General features: G+C 40.3%; 1 protein-coding gene across 1 annotated transcript in view; it reads right to left on the bottom strand.

Annotated features, from left to right (window-relative positions):
* Positions 1-20,589, bottom strand: part of LOC110681598 (diacylglycerol kinase 5-like) — a gene marked incomplete at its 5' end in the record, with an annotated part of 59,766 nt that overhangs the window by 1,458 nt on the left and 37,719 nt on the right. The window lies entirely within an intron of this gene.

The following is a 20,589-nucleotide window of genomic DNA, read 5'->3' as shown; positions in this document are numbered from 1 at the left end:
AATGGAAAATTTGACGTTACTTCATGCATTATTGACACAGGCGCAACTCATCATGTAACCGGAGACAAATCTTGGTTGTTTGATACGCAGAGTTTTGAGTGTCCAGTTGGTCTTCCCAATGGTGACACCGTATTGGCTTCTTTAATTGGTTCTGTCCGTTTGTCGGACAAGCTCATCCTAACGGGGGTTCTTTATGTTCCTAATTTGAGTTGCAATTTGATTTCTGTGTCACAAATCACTGACGAGCTTAGTTGTATTGTCCAATTTAATTCTTATATGTGTGTTGTACAGGATCAAACGAAGGAGTTGATTGGAACGGGAGCTAGGAGAGACGGACTGTACTATTTTAGCAATTTAGATTCGGTGAATCATGTTGATGTGGGCAAAGCAATGTCGACTTTGGAGTTGTGGCATCGTCGAATGGGTCATCCCTCCGAAAAAGTGGTTAAGTTACTTCCTCATGTCAGTGGCAATAAACATAATCTTTCTAAAGGGTGTGAGGTATGTATGCGTGCTAAACATCCTAGAGATAAATTTCCTTTGAGTGATGGTAGAGCTTCTAGGATTTTTGAAAAAATACATTGTGATCTGTGGGGTCCGTATCGACATGTCTCTTCGTGTGGAGCTCGTTATTTTTTCACTATTGTTGATGATTATTCCCGAGCTATTTGGATTTACTTGTTGGTTGATAAAACTGAGGTTTTTCGAATGTTTTTAACATTTATTGCAATGGTTGATAGGCAATTTTCTCAAACCATTAAGGTGGTGCAAAGTGATAATGGCACTGAATTTAATTGCTTGCATGATTATTTTAGTGCTACTGGTATTATTTTTCAAACCTCTTGTGTGGGGACTCCACAACAGAATGGAAGGGTTGAGAGAAAACACAAACACATTCTTGAAGTTGGGAGAGCTTTGAGGTTTCAAGCTAATTTGCCTATTTATTTTTGGGGGGAATGTGTTCTTGCCGCCGCTCACCTAATTAATCGTACACCCACTCCCTTGCTACAAAATAAAACTCTATTTGAAATTTTGTTCAATAAACCTCCCTTATTTGATGCACTTCGTACTTTTGGATGCTTATGCTTTGCTCATAATCAGAAAACTAAGCGAGACAAGTTTGCTAGTCGTAGTAGAAAGTGTGTGTTTGTGGGATATCCGTTTGGTAAAAAGGGGTGGAGGTTATTTGATTTGACTACAAAAGAATTTTTTGTCTCGAGGGATGTGAAATTTGTGGAAGAGGTTTTTCCTTTTGAGAGTCCAGAAGCTGTGAATATTTCCCATAATGAGTTTGATGCTCTAATAATTCATGAGGATTTTGCTAAATTGAGTTTGGAAGAAGACAATGGGGTTGGCGGCATTTTGGGTGAGCAACAAGCCTAATTCGTGGATAGCCCAAACCCAGCGGATCCGCAAATAGGGCCATCTCACGCTCGGCCTTCAGCAAAGCAGCGCTCCAAAGCTGCTGACTTACCCTTTGAAAATCAAGCGCCCGCTAGGCCTTCACATGGGAAGCCCAATGATGCCACTGTCTGGACTAATGGAAATTCAGCGTCCGATGGGTTTTCGCAAGAGCTTCAACATCCCATTATCACTATTTTTGATCAGGATACTAATGGGCTAGCATCAAATGAGGCTTCTATTGAAGTCGGTTCTAATGACATTCAAATGGGTCGTGGTTTCCGGGAAAAAATTCCCAATGTTCGGCATCGTGATTATGTGACTCACTCAGTTTTTGCTAATAGTCCATCTCCGTCCACTCCGTCTTCAATCCCTCCTTCAGGTATGCCTTATCCTTTGGCACACTATATAAATTGTTATATGTTTTCTGTGAATTATCGCAAATTTCTTGCAGCCGTTGTTTTGGGAAAGGATCCAAAATCCTTTAAAGAAGCAATGAAATCCGAAGGTTGGTGCAACGGACTAGCGTGAGAATGATAATGTACTGGGCGAAAGGTTGGATGTTTTGATTGTTAATGCTTAAAGCTTACAAAAGGTGCCCATGGCTTTAGGCCATGACTCTCCAAAATACACTTCAATTTTCTAGATGCCTTTCCACTACTTTACTACTACTATATATATTACTACTACAATGCAATAACTTGGCAAACAAGGCCTTAATTACTAAAGTACTATTTTTGTCTTCTTCTCTTTTTAATCATAATGTAAACAAACTCCCAAAGCTGCCTTGTCTGTCCTTTTTCAACGGTTCTCTGCTTGTGCTTGTCTTGGCCACGGTATGTTGTTGTTGCTGTTTGCTTCTGCCTTCTCTGATAAGTGAGGGTGATGCGTGGTGGTGGAGAAGGTGTTGCAATACTCCCCCCCAAGAGAGCCACCTTGTCCTCAAGGTGGAAGTGCGGGAATTGTTCATTGATGGTGTGCGCATCTTCCTATGTGGCCTCGAACTCTGGTAGACCTCGAACTCTGGTCCAACACCTGTTCGGGTTCCACAACTAACTCCATCTCATGTGTGAGTTGAGCAGGGATAGTAGGAGAGCTAGGTGCGTTGCCAAGTGCTTGTTTCAGCTGTGAGACGTGAAACACGGGATGTATCCTACATTCCTCCGGCAATAGCAGCTTATAAGCCACCTTCCCTATCCGTTGAAGGACCTCAAAAGGCCCATAAAAGCGCGCTGGTAACTTCTCGAATGGCCTCTTGGCTAAAGAGCGTTGTCGATACAGTTGTAGCTTTAGAAATACTCTATCCCCGATTTGAAATTCTACTTCTCGTCTCTTCATATCCGCATTCGATTTCATGACTTGTTGAGCTCTCATTAAGTTCACCTTCAACTCATCTAGCATCACATCGCGTTCTTGGAGCATCTCTTCCACCGTACTCACAGCAGTCTGCCCGAGCCCCATCCTCATAAGGAGTGGTGGATCACGGCCATACAAAACCTTAAAAGGAGCCATTTGTGTGGATGAGTGAGTGGAGGTGTTATAAGAATATTCGGCCCAATGGAACCACTTAGCCCATGTTCTCGGTTGATCCCCTGCAAAGCACCGCAAGTATACCTCCAATCTCTTGTTGACTACCTCCAATTGACCATCCGTTTGGGGATGGTAGGAGGTGCTACGCTTGAGTGCCGTTCCTTGCAAGTGAAATAATTCTTTCCAAAACACACAGACAAATACTCGATCTCTATCAGTCACCATACTACTAGGGACCCCGTGTAGTTTGACTATCTCCCTCGCAAAAACCTCAGCCACACTTACTGCCGTGAAGGGGTGCTTGAGCCCCACGAAGTGAGCGTACTTGGATAAGCGATCTACCACCACTAAAATGGTATCAACCCCTTTCGATTTCGGAAGCCCTTCGATAAAATCCATGGTGATGTCTTCCCAAACCCGTTCCGGAATGGGTAGGGGTTGCAAAAGCCTCGCCGGCGTTTGTTGTGAATGTTTATTGCGTTGACAACTCACGCATTCTCTGACATACGATGCCACATCGCGCCGCATTCCCACCCAAAACCACTCTCTCTCTATTCTCAAATAAGTCTTCGCTTCCCCTTCATGGCCGCCCTCCGGTGAGTCGTGGTACAGCCGTAGCAACAACCCCTTTGTCTCTGATTTGGGGGGTATCACTAACCGTCCCTTGTACAGTACATGGTTGCCTTCCAGGGTAAACCCAATCGCACCTTCTCCCTTCTCAATTGCTGTTCTCAGCCCTTGTATCCATTCGTTGCTCTGAACTTCTCTCTCTAATTGATTCCAATTAACCCCCTCAACTGCCACTAAGGCCCCCAATTCTGCCTCGCCGGCTACCCCGCCGCGCCTGGACAGAGCATCTGCCACGCGGTTGGCTATCCCTGGTTTATACTGTATATCAAAGTCAAACCCAATCAACTTCCGAACCCATTTCTGGTACTCCGACACCACTTCTCTCTGCTGGGTAACGAACCTGAGACTCTGTTGGTCGCTTCTAATAGACAATGGGAGCCATGCTAGCACAAGAGGTAGAAAACAAAGAGAATGCAATTTATTACCTAAGTAAGAAGATGCTCGAATACGAAACACGCTATACACCACTCGAGAAATTGTGCCTCGCTTTGGTATGGGCCACAACTAAGTTAAGACATTACATGTTGGTGCATACCGTTTTCGTGGTATCTCGACTGGATCCACTCAAATACTTGTTCGAGAAATCAACACTCAATGGACGTATTTCAAGATGGATAGTCAACTTAGCTCAGTTCGATGTGCGGTTTATGCCACAAAAAGCTATTAAAGGATCTGTGGTGTCAGACATTCTGGCAGACTTTCTAATAGAAGACTCGACACCAATACAGGACAATGAATTTCAAGAGGAAGATTTGATGGTCACCAAAGATGATACTTGGACCTTGTATTTCGACGGAGCCTCAAACCAAAAGGGATGTGGCGTCGGAGTGCTACTAGTATCACCTAAAGAAGAACACGTCCCAATCTCAATAAAGCTTGATTTCGACGTTACCAACAATGCTGCTGAATATGAAGCATGTGTGGTAGGCCTTGAAACAGCTCTGGCATTGGGAGTAAAGAAGTTAAGGATATTCGGAGATTCCTCTCTAATTATCAATCAAATATCTAATAGGTGGAAAGTAAGGAGCGAAAGCCTAGCCCCTTATCAAACTTATCTGGAAACTCTTACCGACCAGTTAGAGAAGGTAGAATACACATATCTACCTAGAGAAGAAAACCAATTTGTTGATGCCTTGGCAAGATTAGCCTCGATGGTTAGGATTCCCATGGATATCGAGCAAATGCCTCTAACTATCGAAAAAAGGCACAAACCAGCATATATACAGGCTATAGAAGACGACGACCCAGTCCAAGACGAAGATGAAGAACAAGAAGAAGAACCATGGTACACAAACATTCTCAACTATGTCACCAATGGAGAATACCCTCCTCATGCTGACAAAAGAGCAAAACGAGCCTTGAGACTTTTGGCTTCTCAATATGTACTCATAGACAACGAGCTACATAAAAGGGTACCTAAAGGTCGAGCTCTCCTATATGTAGGAAAGGTGGATGCACAAAGAATAATGAGAATGGTCCACGAAGGAATCTATGGAACTCATGTAAATGGCAAAATGTTAGTCCAGAAAATAATGCGAGAAGGGTATTATTGGACCACCATGAATAGAGACTGCCATCAATACGTCAAAAGATGTCCTAAGTGTCAAGTTTATGCCAATTTACAACACGTTTCTCCATCTTTGCTTTACACCTACACATCACCATGGCCATTCTCTACATGGGGAATTGATATAATTGGCAAGATCACTCCCCCAGGGACAGGAGGCCACGAATTTATTCTAGTAGCAATTGATTACTTTACGAAGTGGGTTGAAGCGCAATCATACGCTAAACTCACTGCAAAACATGTAGCACTCTTTATCGAGAGAAATATCATTTGTCGATATGGGGTCCCACATGAAATGATAAGTGACAATGGAACTCACTTTCAAGCCGAATGTGAAAAATTGCTACATAAATATGGTATCCAACATCATCATTCATCCCCTTACATACCTCAAGCAAACGGAGCAGTCGAGGCAGCTAATAAGAATTTAAAGACTATCATCGAGAAAATGATAGAAAATTATAAGGATTGGCCTGACAAGCTTCACTTTGCACTGTGGGGTCATCGCACGTCAATCCGTACGTCAACAGGAAATACACCATTTTCTCTGGTGTATGGAATGGATGCCTACAACCTGTCGAACTAGAAATACCATCTCTACGCATTGCGCTAGAGAGTAAACTTGATGAAGTTGAATGGACTAGAGCACGATATGAAGAATTGATCCTACTCGACGAATAACGACTAGAAGCACTACATCACACTCAGTGCTATCAAACTCGTATGGCTAGACATTTTAATAAGAAGGTCAAGACAAGAAATATCAAAGTAGGTGATTTGGTATTAAAAGCACTAAGGAAAAATGTTTTAGATCCAAGGGGAAAGTTTAGACCTAATTGGTCTGGCCCCTACATTGTCAAAACAATCCTGTCAGGTGGTGCAGCAAAATTAACTGATATGGATGGCAATGAATTCTCAAAAATGACCAATCTTAACCAACTTAAAAAATACTACCCATAATTACTTGAGTAGGACACTCAAGAGAGCTACGTTCGGCCTGATTCCTTAGGAAAGGATACGTAGGCAACCCTTTACGGGTGCGGCCACTTTATTATTCGACATCTCCGCATTCCAGAATCAACAAAAAGTCAACAAAAAGTCGAAAAATTATTGGCGTCGCAGAATAGAGTCTGGCGCCAGCAACAAGCCATTAGCGCCAGACGATGGTATTGGCGCCTAGCGCCAAACCACAATAGCTGGCGCTAATCTGCAATTACTGGCGCCAATTCAGTAATAAAATCTGGGCGAATTTCGGTATTTTCGGAAAATTTTTGACTTCCGTACTCGAAAAATTTCTGGAAAATTAATTTTTTTCTTGATTTTCATTGCTTTAATAAAATATATTTAAAGTAAAAATTTAATTGAAAGCTGAAATTTCATTAATAAAATAAAATTACATTGATAATGGGATTTAATATTTTAATAAGGCTGAAATAAATTAACTTTAAATAAAAATTAACAATCTAATAAATCTAAAGCTAAGCAATGTTCTAATCTTTCTTCTCCTTTTTAGCTCTTTTCCAATTCTTTTCTGTTTCCTCCTCTTCATCCATTATTTTAGCTAGTAGGCACCCTTTAGAGGACCTACATTCAATTTTGGAATGGATTGTTTCCCCTTCCGCTAGCACCCCATGCTTCTTTTCCACCCAAACCTTTTTGTCTGTAGTGGTAGCTTTCCTTTTCCCCTTGTCTTTAGTAGAATTCTTCTTCTTAGGTATTGTAGGTGTTTTGAATTCAATTCTTGCACCTAAACGTTCTTTGGCCGGTGTCACCCTGTCACCTAGACGATTCTTCACATCGATTCTACCCTTATCAATTGAGGACTTCTTCAACAACCACTTCTTTACATCATTAGGTAAAGAAGGCAGAACCTTTTGGGTAATCACTTCCCATAAAGGTCTAGCGCTCCAGTAAGTATCAAATTTATCCACTTCTTGAGACACGGGATACTCATAGGGAGGACAAAGATCCCCGGAAGGAATATTTTGAAGCAAGCCATATTGTCTCTTTACTCTCCAGGGATAATAATATGTTACACGAGACAAGCTTGGGAGACGGCAGAAAGGTTGCTTGTTAACACCAACCATCCTTTTTATTTTCCACCATGGGATGACCCACTTGATAGCAAAATCACGTGATTCAAAGACTTTTCTCCACCCATGGCGCCCAATTTTAGGGATGCGCTTCTTCCTTCTCACAAAGCAAGTGGGAGTATAATTTTCAATGTCGTCCGGAGGGCTAATTAATCATAGCCTCTCCATTAGCCACATCTGTAAAAAAATTGCAATGCAAATAAATTAATATTACAATACAAAAATATATTTTTTGATTTCTGTAATTAAAAATATTATTTTCTACCTGTAATAAAATTGGAGAGCCGCGAAGAGGTGCTTTTGGGTCCCTTTTCAATTCATCTAGACTAATAATAGTCTCTCCAACTATCAATGGCATTGGATTTCTCCCTGATTCAATTTGTTCTAGCACAGTGGTCATAATTGATTGACCCTCATTAATTTTACCACTACTAAGACAATATTGATTAAGCATGCAGAATAAGAACGCCCTTCTTCTATATATGTGAAAAGACTCAGAAAGAGGTTTATCAAAATAATAGCGTGTGGATTCTTTCAAGTTCACTACATTGCCATCTACTATTTTTGATAAATCCCTTTCCTTCAAATTAAAGAAGCGCTCAAAATCCTTATAGTAATATGCATCTACCTTAGGGATTACTACCAGGTCTATTGTAGGGAAGCCTAAAATAGCACCAAATTCCTCTGGCAAAGGGCTTATTTCATCATACCCTATTCTAAAACAACGTGTATCGATGTTCCAAAAATCTAAAGCGGTATATATGAAGTCTATGTCTAAATCTACCCCTTTGATGCCATAAATTCCCCCCAAGTGAAATAAATCCAATTCTTTTCTTTCTCTAGCATTAAGAGATCGACACCATTCATGAGAATATTGGGTGAAGGTTTTAGTGAATAAAGACATTGTTATTATTTTTTCTCTAAGGAGGAGAATAATTTTTTCGCTGGAATTATGAAAAGAATCGGGGCTATTTATGTACAAATTGCGAAGAATTTCAATCTGACTGAAATACGGAGTCAGCGTCATTTGGCGTCACTATCCCAACATTGGCGTCACCCATAAATTCTTGGCGCCACACGCTAAGTGTAGTGCCTGGCGCCACGCGCCAGAGGCTGGCGCCAGCTGGCGCTAAGTCAGCAGAGAAGCTGCGCGTGCTCAGTTGCGTTTTGATATTAAACTTGAGTCGGTTAATGACTTTATGGCCCCGTTTTAATTTTTTCTAAATATTTTTTTTCTATCCTTCTCTTAATTAATTAATTAAATATAGCAATTATTTTTAGTTAATTTTATTTCTTTTTTTTTGGACTTTATATTAATTTTCAAAAAATCAACTTTTTCTCCGTTTTATTTTTCCTTTTTATTTTTCTTTTTGGGGGAGAGAGTCGGATAATACCCTCCATCAATAATAAAAATGACGGAATTTTTGCGCAAAATTGTTTTCACATTTGCACACACTAACATACACTAACATAATAATAGATAATAATGAATTTACAATAACATAAATTGCAAAGTGTCTAAATAATGAGTCAAAGGCAAAGTTATATATAGAAACAAACTACGGCGCCGGAGGACGTAGGCCCATCATGCCATAAAACTGCGCCGTCCAAGGAGTCACCTCTCCACCAGCTCCGGCCTCAGCACCAACTCCAGTCTCCGTAGGAGGAGGAAAACTCGAGACAGGATCGCTCCAGCCAAGGTCAACCTGAGGCTGAGATCGCGGAGGCTTCTGCGATGACGAGCCAACCTCGTACATCCCACCACCTCTGAAAGCCGAGGTAGCCTCTCCTACCGGTGCAGAAGGAGCACCCTCAGAAGAAGATCCTGAACCCTCAGCAACGTCGGCTCGAGCAGCCTCAGAACGACCACCTCTACCTCCGAACGAAGTACGACGACGTCTCGAGCTAGACCTCGCCGGATCTCTCCGCCCCTCAGGCCTCGTACGGGTGTGAGAAGCGATCGACTGACCCTGCAAAAATAATTAAATCAGAAACAAGGTAATACTGAAGCCATAATGCAGAAATAATGAGTGAAGAAAAGTTACCTCTCGGACAGCGTCGTCTCGACGACAGGTAGCCGCGTTCCTCATCCGGACGAGCTGGCTCCGGAAGGCATCTATACATCGTGCCATGGCCGAAACCACCTCGCGTGGGAAATGTCAAGAAAATAAGTCAGTGAAAATACATGATAACTGAATACAAGATTCTGAATTAAAACTAGACTTACCCTAGTCTGGTGACGAGGAATCGACCGCTCCACGAAGCGCTCGCCCTCAGGAGACGGAGAAATCATCTCCTCGATCGGCCCGTACGTCCCCTGGTAGTGAATGGACATACGGGGTGGCACAAACTCAGTGGGACTATCCTGATAAAGAAACAAAAAGAAATTAGCAAGGTATTACTTGGGGGCTACTTAGCAAAAAACAAAAGCTAAAGATCTTACCCTCACATCCTCGGCCAGTACAGGGGCTGGAGCCAACAAAGGAAGTAGCTCCTCAGCATAACTCCGCCCAAGGATCACATGGGACCGCCAGAGGGAACCAGACTCCTCAGCCATGCTCGACAACTCTCTCTCGTCGAACATGTGACGTGGTGGAGGAGCCGGAACGATAAAAGCATCGGAAGAGTGCTGTCTAGCAACTCTCTCTTCTAAGTATACAACCGCTCCATAGGTCCCCAGAAAGTAGCGACGCTCAGCAGAGTACTGTGCAGCTAATCCAGGGACTGTCCAACCGCCCCACGGTCGGTATACTACCTCAGGTCCCTATAAAAAGCACCAATCACATAAGAACATGTCTAAAACATCGCAGAAGAGCAAGATAAACACTAAAAGTCGTACCGATATGATCCGACTCCGGACACGTGTAGTAGACATGTCCACATGGTGGCCGCCCCAAGAGGCGCTCACCGGATATCCCCTCGGCGGTGGTCTCGCCGGCGCAATGGAAGGAAAGTACTCGTAGAACCAGATCTACAAGAAGTTAAACGCGTGAGTAAAATGCTAACTAACATGTAGGGCTAAACTTTATAGGGATAATGTTTACCTCTACAACCTTCCAGAAAGCAGACAAATCGACGTTCGTCCTAAAGGACCGGTGGCGACACGAGTCCCTCAGCGCGCGAACGAAGTCAGTATAGGCCAAGCTCGCCCAATCATAAGTCCAGATCCGTTGGAGATCGCGAACAAGCAGGGGAGAATGTCCCTGACAACAACATCAGCACAAAGATGCGCACCCGCTGCTCTCGAGTGGTTGCATCGTCATTAAGAGCCGCTGCCAGCGTCGAGCAGCGAATCCCTCTAGCACTGAACTGAGTCGTCTCGACCTCAGCTCGGGCCCGAACAGCAATCGGCCCCAACAGCTCCTCGACCTCTGGAGAAAAGACGTCAATCTCGCTGTCGAACGGCAGCGGCACAGAAGTAAACTCCAGTCCTGTGATGAGACTGAAGTCTTTAGGGGTGACCATCTTCTCGCCCCATGGAAAATGAAAAGTGTTGGTGGTGTCCCAGAAGAGCTCCACCAAAGCGCGTACTACATGGTGACCCCCGCTGGAGGCGACCATAGCCTCGGAGGTCTCGAACAAGGCAACTAGTCCGCAGGACTCCCATAGGAGTCTCGTCTCGCGGTCTCTGGCGATGTGCATCCTATACAAATCGCCTAGACCATCACAGCCAGAGCCGTGATGTCGTGTCCTCCCAGGCTCGGTTCCCCGTCTCACCCTCTCAGAAATGTGGTGGACAGGGGCGAAGAACAAGGTCTGCTCATCCCACTCCGGGAGCCGACCAAGCGAAGTGGACGGTGTGGTGTCGTTCTCCACGGGCTCATGCTCCCGTCTAGTGTTTCGGGACCGTGAACCCGAGCCTCGTTGTCTAACCATGCTACATTGTGCAGAATCATCATAAATTAAGGTTCTATAGTATCTAAGGTTCGACTAGCCGCATGATACTATGTTCGCAAAATACAGAGTATGTAATACTAAAACAGAGCACAAATTCAAATTGAGCATGACAACATTTTTTCAAGCAATCAAACAATTTCTTGCAACACTATAGTGATTATTGTGACAAATTGAACAAGAATTGCTAGCAAAAACATCAAGAACAAGCTACATTGTTCTTCACGACCTTAAGAGGTCCAACAATGGCTGATTGCTCATTTCTTCACCAAATTGAGTCAAACAAGTCTCAAATTACTCCTAAGGCAATATACAAGCACAAAGAAGCAATTTCATGGCATAAAACTTGATAAACAAAGCAAATTGAGCATTGTAAATTTCGAATTTTCATGAAATTCGTGAATAAACATGCCAAGAATTCATAAAAACCGATGTGAGTTTGAGGAAAACTTACATAGATCGGGAATATAGATGAAAAGAGCTTTGATTTGCAACAAATTCGAGCGAATTCGGTTGAAAAACGAGTGAGCAACGATCAAATGAAGTTTTCGGTTTCTTCGAGCAGCGTTCGCGACAAACCAGAGCAAGAAAATGAACGAAAACGGGAATTTAAGGAGATTCTCGTGCTGGCGCCAGTCCCTAGGCATTGGCGTCACGTTCTGTGCTTGGCACCTGACGCCAACACCAGCGCCTGGTGCTAATGCCTTTAGGCTGGCGCTGATCGATTTTCAGCGATGCCAAAGCAGCCAGCCACCTTTTGGGGTTGTGCTAGCCTTCTGCAACATATTTTGGGTTCCTTGGTATGCTAGTTAGCCCCTCTAAGCAATTTGACATGATTAGTAATCGGCTTGATTACGTAAAGTGATCGACCTGGTGAAAAGATCGTCTCACTTAGCTTAAAGCAATCTTCAAGAGAAATAATTTTCAAGAGAAATAATTTTTGATGATGTTCCCTTGGACGTTGAATGTTATCATAGCGGGGAGGATAGTTTCGGGCAAAGCAATCTTCTGATTTGGAAGCAGTTACAAGGCGTAGCGGTTTTCAAGCGGGATGGCATTCTCTAGCTTGCAGGAGGTCATCAAAACAACAGTAAAGCAGCAACAATCGGTTACTTTCAGAGACGTGTGCTCGACGGTGCAAGATACGCGTTTCTTAACTCTTTTATCTGTTTAAATAATGCTAGTTTTGCAGGTATCGGCGTTACAAGAGTGATTTAGGATCGTAGAACGTTCTGAGTCATTCTCCGTCCCTATCGTTACTTTGGCTTTCGTTTTCAAAACTTGCGTTTCTCCAAACTCAGTCAAAGTGGGGGCTTCTGTAGACACCCATTTGTGTCTCCCCAAAACCAAACCCGGTGATGAGTGCCTTTCACGTCGAATCATAATCAAATGAAACGAAAGTGTGGAAAGGTCTAGTGTTGCGGAAAGTTTTATTTCTTTTCTCTTTTTCCTGTTTTTGAAAACTTTATTTTAAGAAAACAGCCAATCCAGTTTAGTTGGTCCATGATATAGGTCCAATAGTGGTGTAGTTGGATGGGGCTTGCAAAGGCCTTTCCAACGATATATTATAAGCCCAATTCCGATGAATATTGAGGAAATTATGACCAATTTACTAAATTGGGCCCGGTTTGAGCTTTAAGTACGGCCTAATGATCTAGGGGAGGGCCTAATATAATTTATCATTACTAATGCAATTAGGAATGGTTTTAGTCTTCTAGAACATTATAGAAGGTTCTTTTCATTCCTAATTCAATAAGGATTCTTTAGAGTTTTAATCAAGATCAAATAGCATTTTCGATGGAAATTATATTATTTTATCTTCCAATACAGGAAATTTATCGGATTTTCGAAAACGCGTGGAAAATCAGTTTGGCGTCCAACCCCAGGCCTTGGCGCCTGGAACCAGGATTGGCGTCAGGCGCTAGCCACTGGTCCTGGCGCTAATGTGTTTTTGCGATCTTCAAACTCTGTTTTGTTAAATTATCTTTTTTGGATGATTTTCTCTATAAATATCGTATCAAAAACTCCGTCTTCATTCACCAACTATCTTCATCATTCATCAAAAAGCATCATCGACCATCAACTCTCTTCATTCACAAATTATTCATCAATTAGCATTCATCTACAGCCAAATAATCCTTTTCATTCATCTCTTTTCATCAACTTTCATTAACATTCATTCTTTCTTTTCTTCAATTCTTTCTTTGCTTTTTTAACACAAAATTCCGCATTCGCAAGATCTTGATACACCTAGCCATATTCGAAGTTGCCTTCGCCCTAGACGTGAAAGGTTTTAATTTCTGAGGGTTTGGTCCCAAATCTCTCTTTCAATTATTTAATTTAATTGTTTTGATTATTATTTTCCTTGAAGTTACTAACGCGTGTATTTTGTTATTAGAAAGAGGTACGAGGCATCAAAGTAAGTGCTTTAATTGATTAATTGATATTATGATGTAGAAATCATGTTTATATTTTTATTATGATATTCCTAGTATCATGTTTAGGGTAATTTTAATATTAAATATGATTGTTATGATGCTTCCTATATTCTTCCTAATATTTATGATTGTTAGTATCATGTTAGGGTTAAAGATTTGATTTTTATTGTTTAGTGACATGCTAGGGTTTGTTATTAATCTTGTTAGTATCATGCCTAGGATCTTGCTATGCTTTAACATGATTATGATTATCATTAATTATGATTGATATTATTATTATTCATGATGTTGATCATTTATTATGTTGCTTGATATGTATTATATTTTTATTATTTTATTTCTTGATCACACCTTTGATGCATGTTTAAAGGGAATTGGTACTTGTAATCACGCTTAATAAGATATTTAATAATCTTGTTAGGTTAATTTTGATTATAATTCAAGTGATCGTCAATAATAGTTTATTTGTGCATTAAATTCAACCAACATAGATTAAACAGATTTAGGGTTAATCGTATTGATTGTATGTTAGTCAGAAAGCGCACATGAATACGAGCAGAATAAAGTAGAGGCCTATTATTAGGGCAGGTTAAATCTCTTTTAGATTGGATTTGTACCATCATCCCCGAGCCCTTATTTGGTTCATGACCTTATGGAGTTGACGATCTCTTGGATCGTTAAGGGGTGTAACCTTCACCTCGTGAACGGTTTACAAGTTCCTTAAAAACTTGTTGGCGACTCTTTTGCTCTATCTTCTTCCCTTTTGGACGCCACCATACTTTAGTGTATGATCACAGTGGGGTTCAAGCTAGTGGGATTTTAAAGGCTTGAAATTATTCCCTACAGCGCCAAATAGGATCGTGCCACGTGGCAGCACACATGGCAAACCGCCATGTGGATGCATGTGTGGCAGCCACATTGGCATCCGCCACGTTTACAACCACCTAGTGGTAGCCACCAAGTGGCAGCGCATGTGGCAAGGGCTGTGGACCCGGGTGATGGGTCAGGGACAGGGGCCAAAAGAAAGTGGCCCAACCGAACCCAACTTGGGGCTCAAGGTTGGGTGACTCATAGTTAGTTCACAATGCATGTGAATTGCCTTGGGGACTAAGTGAGAAAGTGGTCCTCACCTAACCATGTGACACTTGTTACTTGTTCCTTGATTTATTTAACTAAGGGTTGAATTCATCAATCTTTCCATGTGGGATCTTTTTATTAAAAAGTCCTACATTGAAAGATGAGAGGAATTCACAAGCTATCCTTCCTTATAAATAGCCAAAGCATGGCTTGAGAATTCTTTGCTTGAGTAGGAGTTCAATAGAGCATTGCATTTGCAAAAACTCTTAAACTCATATAATACTCAGGTTTTGGTCGGACCTTGCTAACCTCGAGGTAACGGACCTAAAAGTCGGTAGTTGTTTTTGCGGGTGGACCTCCGTCGGAGGCTCTCGTGTTTTCGGGGATAATCTTTCAAGTAAGAGACCAATTTGTGGGGCGAAGCACGCGACAAAGGTGTATTTCCTATTTTGCCCTAAGCTATCCTTCCTTATAAATAGCCAAAGCATGGATTGAGAATTCTTTACTTGAGTACGAGTTCAATAGAGCATTGCATTTGCAAAAACTCTTAAACTCATATAATACTCGGGTTTTGGTCGGACCTCGCTAACCTCGAGGTAACGGACCTAAAAGTCAGTAGTTATTTTTGCGGGTGGATCTCCGTCGGAGGCTCTCGTGTTTTCTGGGCTAAGCTTTCAAGTAAGAGCCCAATTTGTGGGGCGAAGCACGCGACAAAGGTATATTTCCTATTTTACCCTTTTGTGTTTATTTTATGCATTAGTGATATTATTTATTGCGAGCGTGATCCTTTGCTTGGGTTTTTTCCGTGGTGAGTGGGACTCACCAAACCCTAACAGCGGTATCGGAGCCCCGCTTGTTTAATTTTGATTATCATATTTTTCAAGGTATTTTTATGGCTTTATTTTTCTGGTTATAAGTTGCTAATTAGATTAATAGCTCGTTTTATCCATTTTAACCTCGTATAAGAGCTGACTTCAGCTCCCGAACCCAGATTTTGACCCAAAAACAGTGAATTTTGGGTGGAAAAGGCGTTCTGGAAATGGTTTTACCCTTCTAGGACTCGGTTTTTTAGCAAAAAAAAAAAAAACGACCAAAAATGCATTTTTCGAGGGGTTTTTCGTTTTTACGAAAAATTTTAAGTCTTTCTAACCTTGAAAATTAATTGCATATTTATGGTGGTTATGTAATTGGTTCAATACATATTTTATATATAATTTTAAACCTCTTTAAGCATGATTACTTGGTGGTAATTTGTGTTTAAAAGCTTGGTTTTATTTTTCACATAATTGCAAATTAATTGCATTAAGTGTTTAATTATGTTAAGTGATTGAAACTTTAAAAGCTACTAAATTCCATGAATATTATGTTAAACTTTGTTGTTTTAATCATTTTTGATTGATTGGAAACATAAAGTTTCAAACTTTGTGATAGAAATTTGTTTATCTTTATATTGGAAGATATAATTTTTCAAGGATTCACAAGTGTTAGTAGTTGGATTTTTCATTTGAACATTAAAGTTCATATTTTTCCAACTCACTCTTACCTTGTCAAAGGCCATGTTTGGTAATTGGCTTTTTAATGGATTTTTGGTTAGCTTTTGACTTTTTTAGGTGGTCAAACAGCCAAAAGGTGTGTTTGGTAATTGGCTTTTTAGTCAGCGAAAAAGCTGGCTTTTAAGCCAAAATGAGAATGCTACTTTGAGTAGCTTTTTTGTTGGCTTTTGGCTTGTTGGCCCACAAATTATCTATAAACAGCCAACAACCAACAATTAATTTACCAAACACTTTTATAAACAGCCAGCTTAAACAGCCAATTTCAAAAGCCATTATAAACAGCTAAACATTCCAGCTGGTTAAACAAGACAAGTGATGAACCAGCCAACAGTCATTTGCCAAACAAGGCCAAAATCTCAAGATTAATTTAAATTGATTAAATTAATAATGAGAAATTTCCTTATTTATGTTGTTGCACCAAGCTAAACCAATTTAATTAAAGAATGGTTCTTGGGAATTATTTTGGTTGGATGCACTTTGATAATTTTATTTAAGTTAGACTTGTTTAATTTTCATTTTTCACATTACATTAGTTCTAAAAGTAATTTAGAATTAATTATTAACCCATGCAAAAATCGGGTTTAAAAACCCGAGAGTATGGTACGTAAACCAAGACAACACCCTTCGGCTAATCGGGCTGCTGTGCAGCCCGCATGTGGCTGCCAAGAGCTGATGCTTGGTGCGCGCCACTCATGGTGCTTGGCTGGTGCGCCCAAGGCAGCAAGCACCACTGCCAAGCAGCAGCGTGCCGCAGCAGCATAGTTGTGCGCGCTAGCCACTGCTTGGTGCGGGCTTGCTGCTCGTGTGTGGGATGGTGCGACAGTGGTGTGCGGTGGTGTGTTGCGAGGCATGCGACATGGTGCACATAGCTAGCAAGCTTATGCGCACCTCCCCTTGATTAGTTCATATACCACATTATAAGGCAATAATATTTTGCGTTTTAGCCGCTTTATTTCATTTCATTAATCTTATTTATTTTAATTAAAATTTTTGGAGGCTAGGCCTCGATTTTGAGCGGCATTGGCAAAATTTAATTTTGGCAAATTTTGGGTTCTACCGGCTTAATTAATTGGATTAATTAAGTTGGATGCAGAATTTAGTGGGAGTTTCAATTATTAATTACGCAATTACATAATCGGTTTAAACAACTTTGACTAGTTTTAATTAGGCGTGTTAATTGGATTAACCACCTAGATTAGTTACTAGTGCGGGCGTGTGTTTTATGCATTGTTACTTGTTTATCGTTGTAAAATGCATGGGCCATTCACATATAGTGAATGGATGAATGGAATGTATATTCTCCCACAGGTTTTATGAAATGGCAACTAGTTGGACCCGATTAGGATAGAAAATACGGACTACGTGCCGTGATGTTTTTTTGTAAATCTAAATACGGTCTGCGTACCGTTGAGTATTTGTGTACTTTAATATTTAGATTAATCCTAGTCGTAGATACTAGTAGTTGCATAATTTGGTTAAGTCTTGAAGACGGAGGTTCTTGGAAGACAAAGCCATGAAGATGCAAGAGAAGACCTTTTGAAGACTTGAAGAATTCAAGGGGTCATGCTAGTTGCCAATATGCATCTTATACTTATGCTGTATATATTTATGATTGTGCTTATATATGAATGATATCTTAGATGCATGTTTAGGTTTTCATTATGTTGCGATGACTAATTAAGTTCACTTAAATCAACCAACATAGAAAACCTAGGTCCCTAATAATATCGAGTAAAACTTGCCTTTCCAAAACAACACTTGCACACCGAATGAGGGTGATGGTGGGCTACGCCAAAGAGAGGTACCATCACTACTCCAAGGATCGTAAGGCACACCGGGTGTGCATGTTGGTTTTGGTTGTACTCAACGATATGAGTGATAAAGTCCATACATGTCGTGGAAAAAGAGATACATCGTCATGACGCATTAGATGCAACGATTATCTAACCAAGAGTGGCTTGGAGCCATTAGCAAAGAATTACTTACCTTGGGGTATCAAGTGGTAGGACAAGCCAAAGCATGCCTAATTACTCGTTGATCCCTTGGATCTTGGAATCGCCTTATTCTCGCCAAATAGGGACAATTTATGCTGAATAAGACATTTAATAAGATTGAAGCTTGCATGAATGGTCTTAAATTTCAAACTTATTATATTCTTGATAAATGGTTATATTTTTCACTTATATTTATAGTACTCTAAATCAAATAATATTGTTTCCATGATTGGTAAAGGAAATCCTTGAGAATAGTTCTCAAATAAAGGAAAAGCATTTCTAAAATACAATTCTCATAAATGACTTTTACAACAAAGTCCAAAAGGACGGTTGGTCATCATGTATTCAAAATACTAGATAGTTTTGATAAAACATGAAGTATTGAGTTGCAAACTCAAATTGTCAATATTTGACAACCAACGTATCTTTTTGCTTCATACATAAATGAGTAGGACTCGTTGATGTAGTAATTCAAGTGTGAATTGAAAGAAAATATAGAACTTTGTTTTACGGCGAAGTAGGTGCCTGATTATGCCTAACAAAGTGTAAAAGTCAAGGAACTTAAATAAATGATTCTTAAAGTAAGGTTATGAGATATTGTATGATAAGAAATATAGGAAAGAAGGAACAAAGAAAATGAATAAGATTCCATTTCAACCCATGAGTTCATGTTATTGTAGTTAACTTAGCAACTAGTTATCTTCATAAGTATCAGATACTGCTTGAGTGTTCCACTTTGAAAGTTACCTCAAAATATTGAAGTTAAGCTAAGCTATCAACTTACAAGCTTAGAATGAAGCAAGGAGTGCTACATAAGTTGTAAGGTCGTATGTTTTGTTTAAACCTTTTAAGCAAAAGGCTAGAACAAGTAATGGTTATTATTATGTTCCATAATTAGCAATTGATCCGTTTACACACGGAAAGACTCACATTCAAAGTAAAGGCAATAGTTGCGAATTTATTTGAATGGCATGGTTATCCAAGCATTCAGTCAAAAAATGCTTGATTATAAACAAACATTTCCCTAAACATGATAAACTCACTAAGTTCAAATCATGGGCATGATTTGCGTTCCGAACATCTTTAGCAATGTCACATCGACAATAACGTACTCAAGACTCTATTAGATAGGCTCTTGATAATTGCTCGATTCAAAATCGTTCAAAGACAAGCAAGTCTTACTTGTTGAAACCGACAAAGCAAAGAGCTATTGTTCTTGGTATAGACAATTGACTCTGAAGGCTAAAGAGGATTCAATTACTTCAATGTTTCACGAAGAATTTGAAAGGATATGGTTGTATTCATCAAATGTGAACAAACTTGACTTGAGTAGCTCAAGAGTCCAGTGAAGTATAGAATCGACTTGGCAAGATACCAAAACGTCTAGATTAGATCGAGTGATGTTTGCTTGAGCCAAACGTAACCATCTTAAATTTATGAATGGAAATTTTCATAAACAACTCCACAAAGAACATACTTGTCTTCACGGAGATCTCGATGTCATTTGAAAATGACTCGAACAAAGATGGTTCACAGCCCTTCCTATAAAGTTCTTAAAGATTTGCACAAATGACTAATGTTACACTAAACTAAATGTCGAAGCTAAGAAAGGACGCAATATTCAGTTATGGATAGAAATAACTTCTAAACGTATTTTCAAGTAAATGTCTAAGGCTCTTAGTCTCAGTGGGAGTTCACTGGCTCAGTGGGAGATAAGTGACTCAGTGAGAGGTCACCAGCTTAGCAAGAGCTAAGTGGTTGAGTGGGAGCTTAATGGCTAATTAAAGGCTAAGATAGCTCAAGTAGGAGCTAACTGTTTGTTTTACAACGAACTTTTACCCAAAGACAATATACATGTCTCTTTGTAAGCATTCAAGTAAGACCATGGGCATTACCTCCACAACCTAATTGAGAACATAGTGTTTGTTTCTCTAATTGGTGTCTTTCTGGAAAGTAACACATTTCCAAAACGACAAGTGGGAGGAAAATGAAATCGATGACAATCGAGCTTAGTAACAAACTAGAATTGAGAATCTTAGAAGACCTTAAAAGGGCTTCGTGAGAATACTTGATCAAGAATATATTCCGCATAACAAAACTTTTGTAAAGTTTGAGTAAGATCAAGAAAATCAAAGGGATTTGGAAGCGCCTTGAAACTCAGTGGTTGATGCAATTGCCCTGTATAGGTATAGAATTCACCAAAGGCTTGGGTTTAATCCTATAAATTTTCTATTAAGTTGGAAATAAACTTAAGACTTACTAGCATACTATTTACTATTAGATAGTAAAGGAATAATGCCTTGTAAGATAGCTACGAAAAATCCAAATTCCGAATAATGGTTAGAGGCCATAAAAATCTGAGATAGACTCCATGTTTGAAAATCATTCTTGAAACTTGATTAATTTGCATAA

This window comes from Chenopodium quinoa, unplaced genomic scaffold (genome assembly GCF_001683475.1).
Source record: "Chenopodium quinoa cultivar QQ74 unplaced genomic scaffold, ASM168347v1, whole genome shotgun sequence".
In the NCBI taxonomy this organism is placed as follows: domain Eukaryota; kingdom Viridiplantae; phylum Streptophyta; class Magnoliopsida; order Caryophyllales; family Amaranthaceae; genus Chenopodium; species Chenopodium quinoa.
This window is presented reverse-complemented; position numbering and strand designations above follow the sequence as displayed.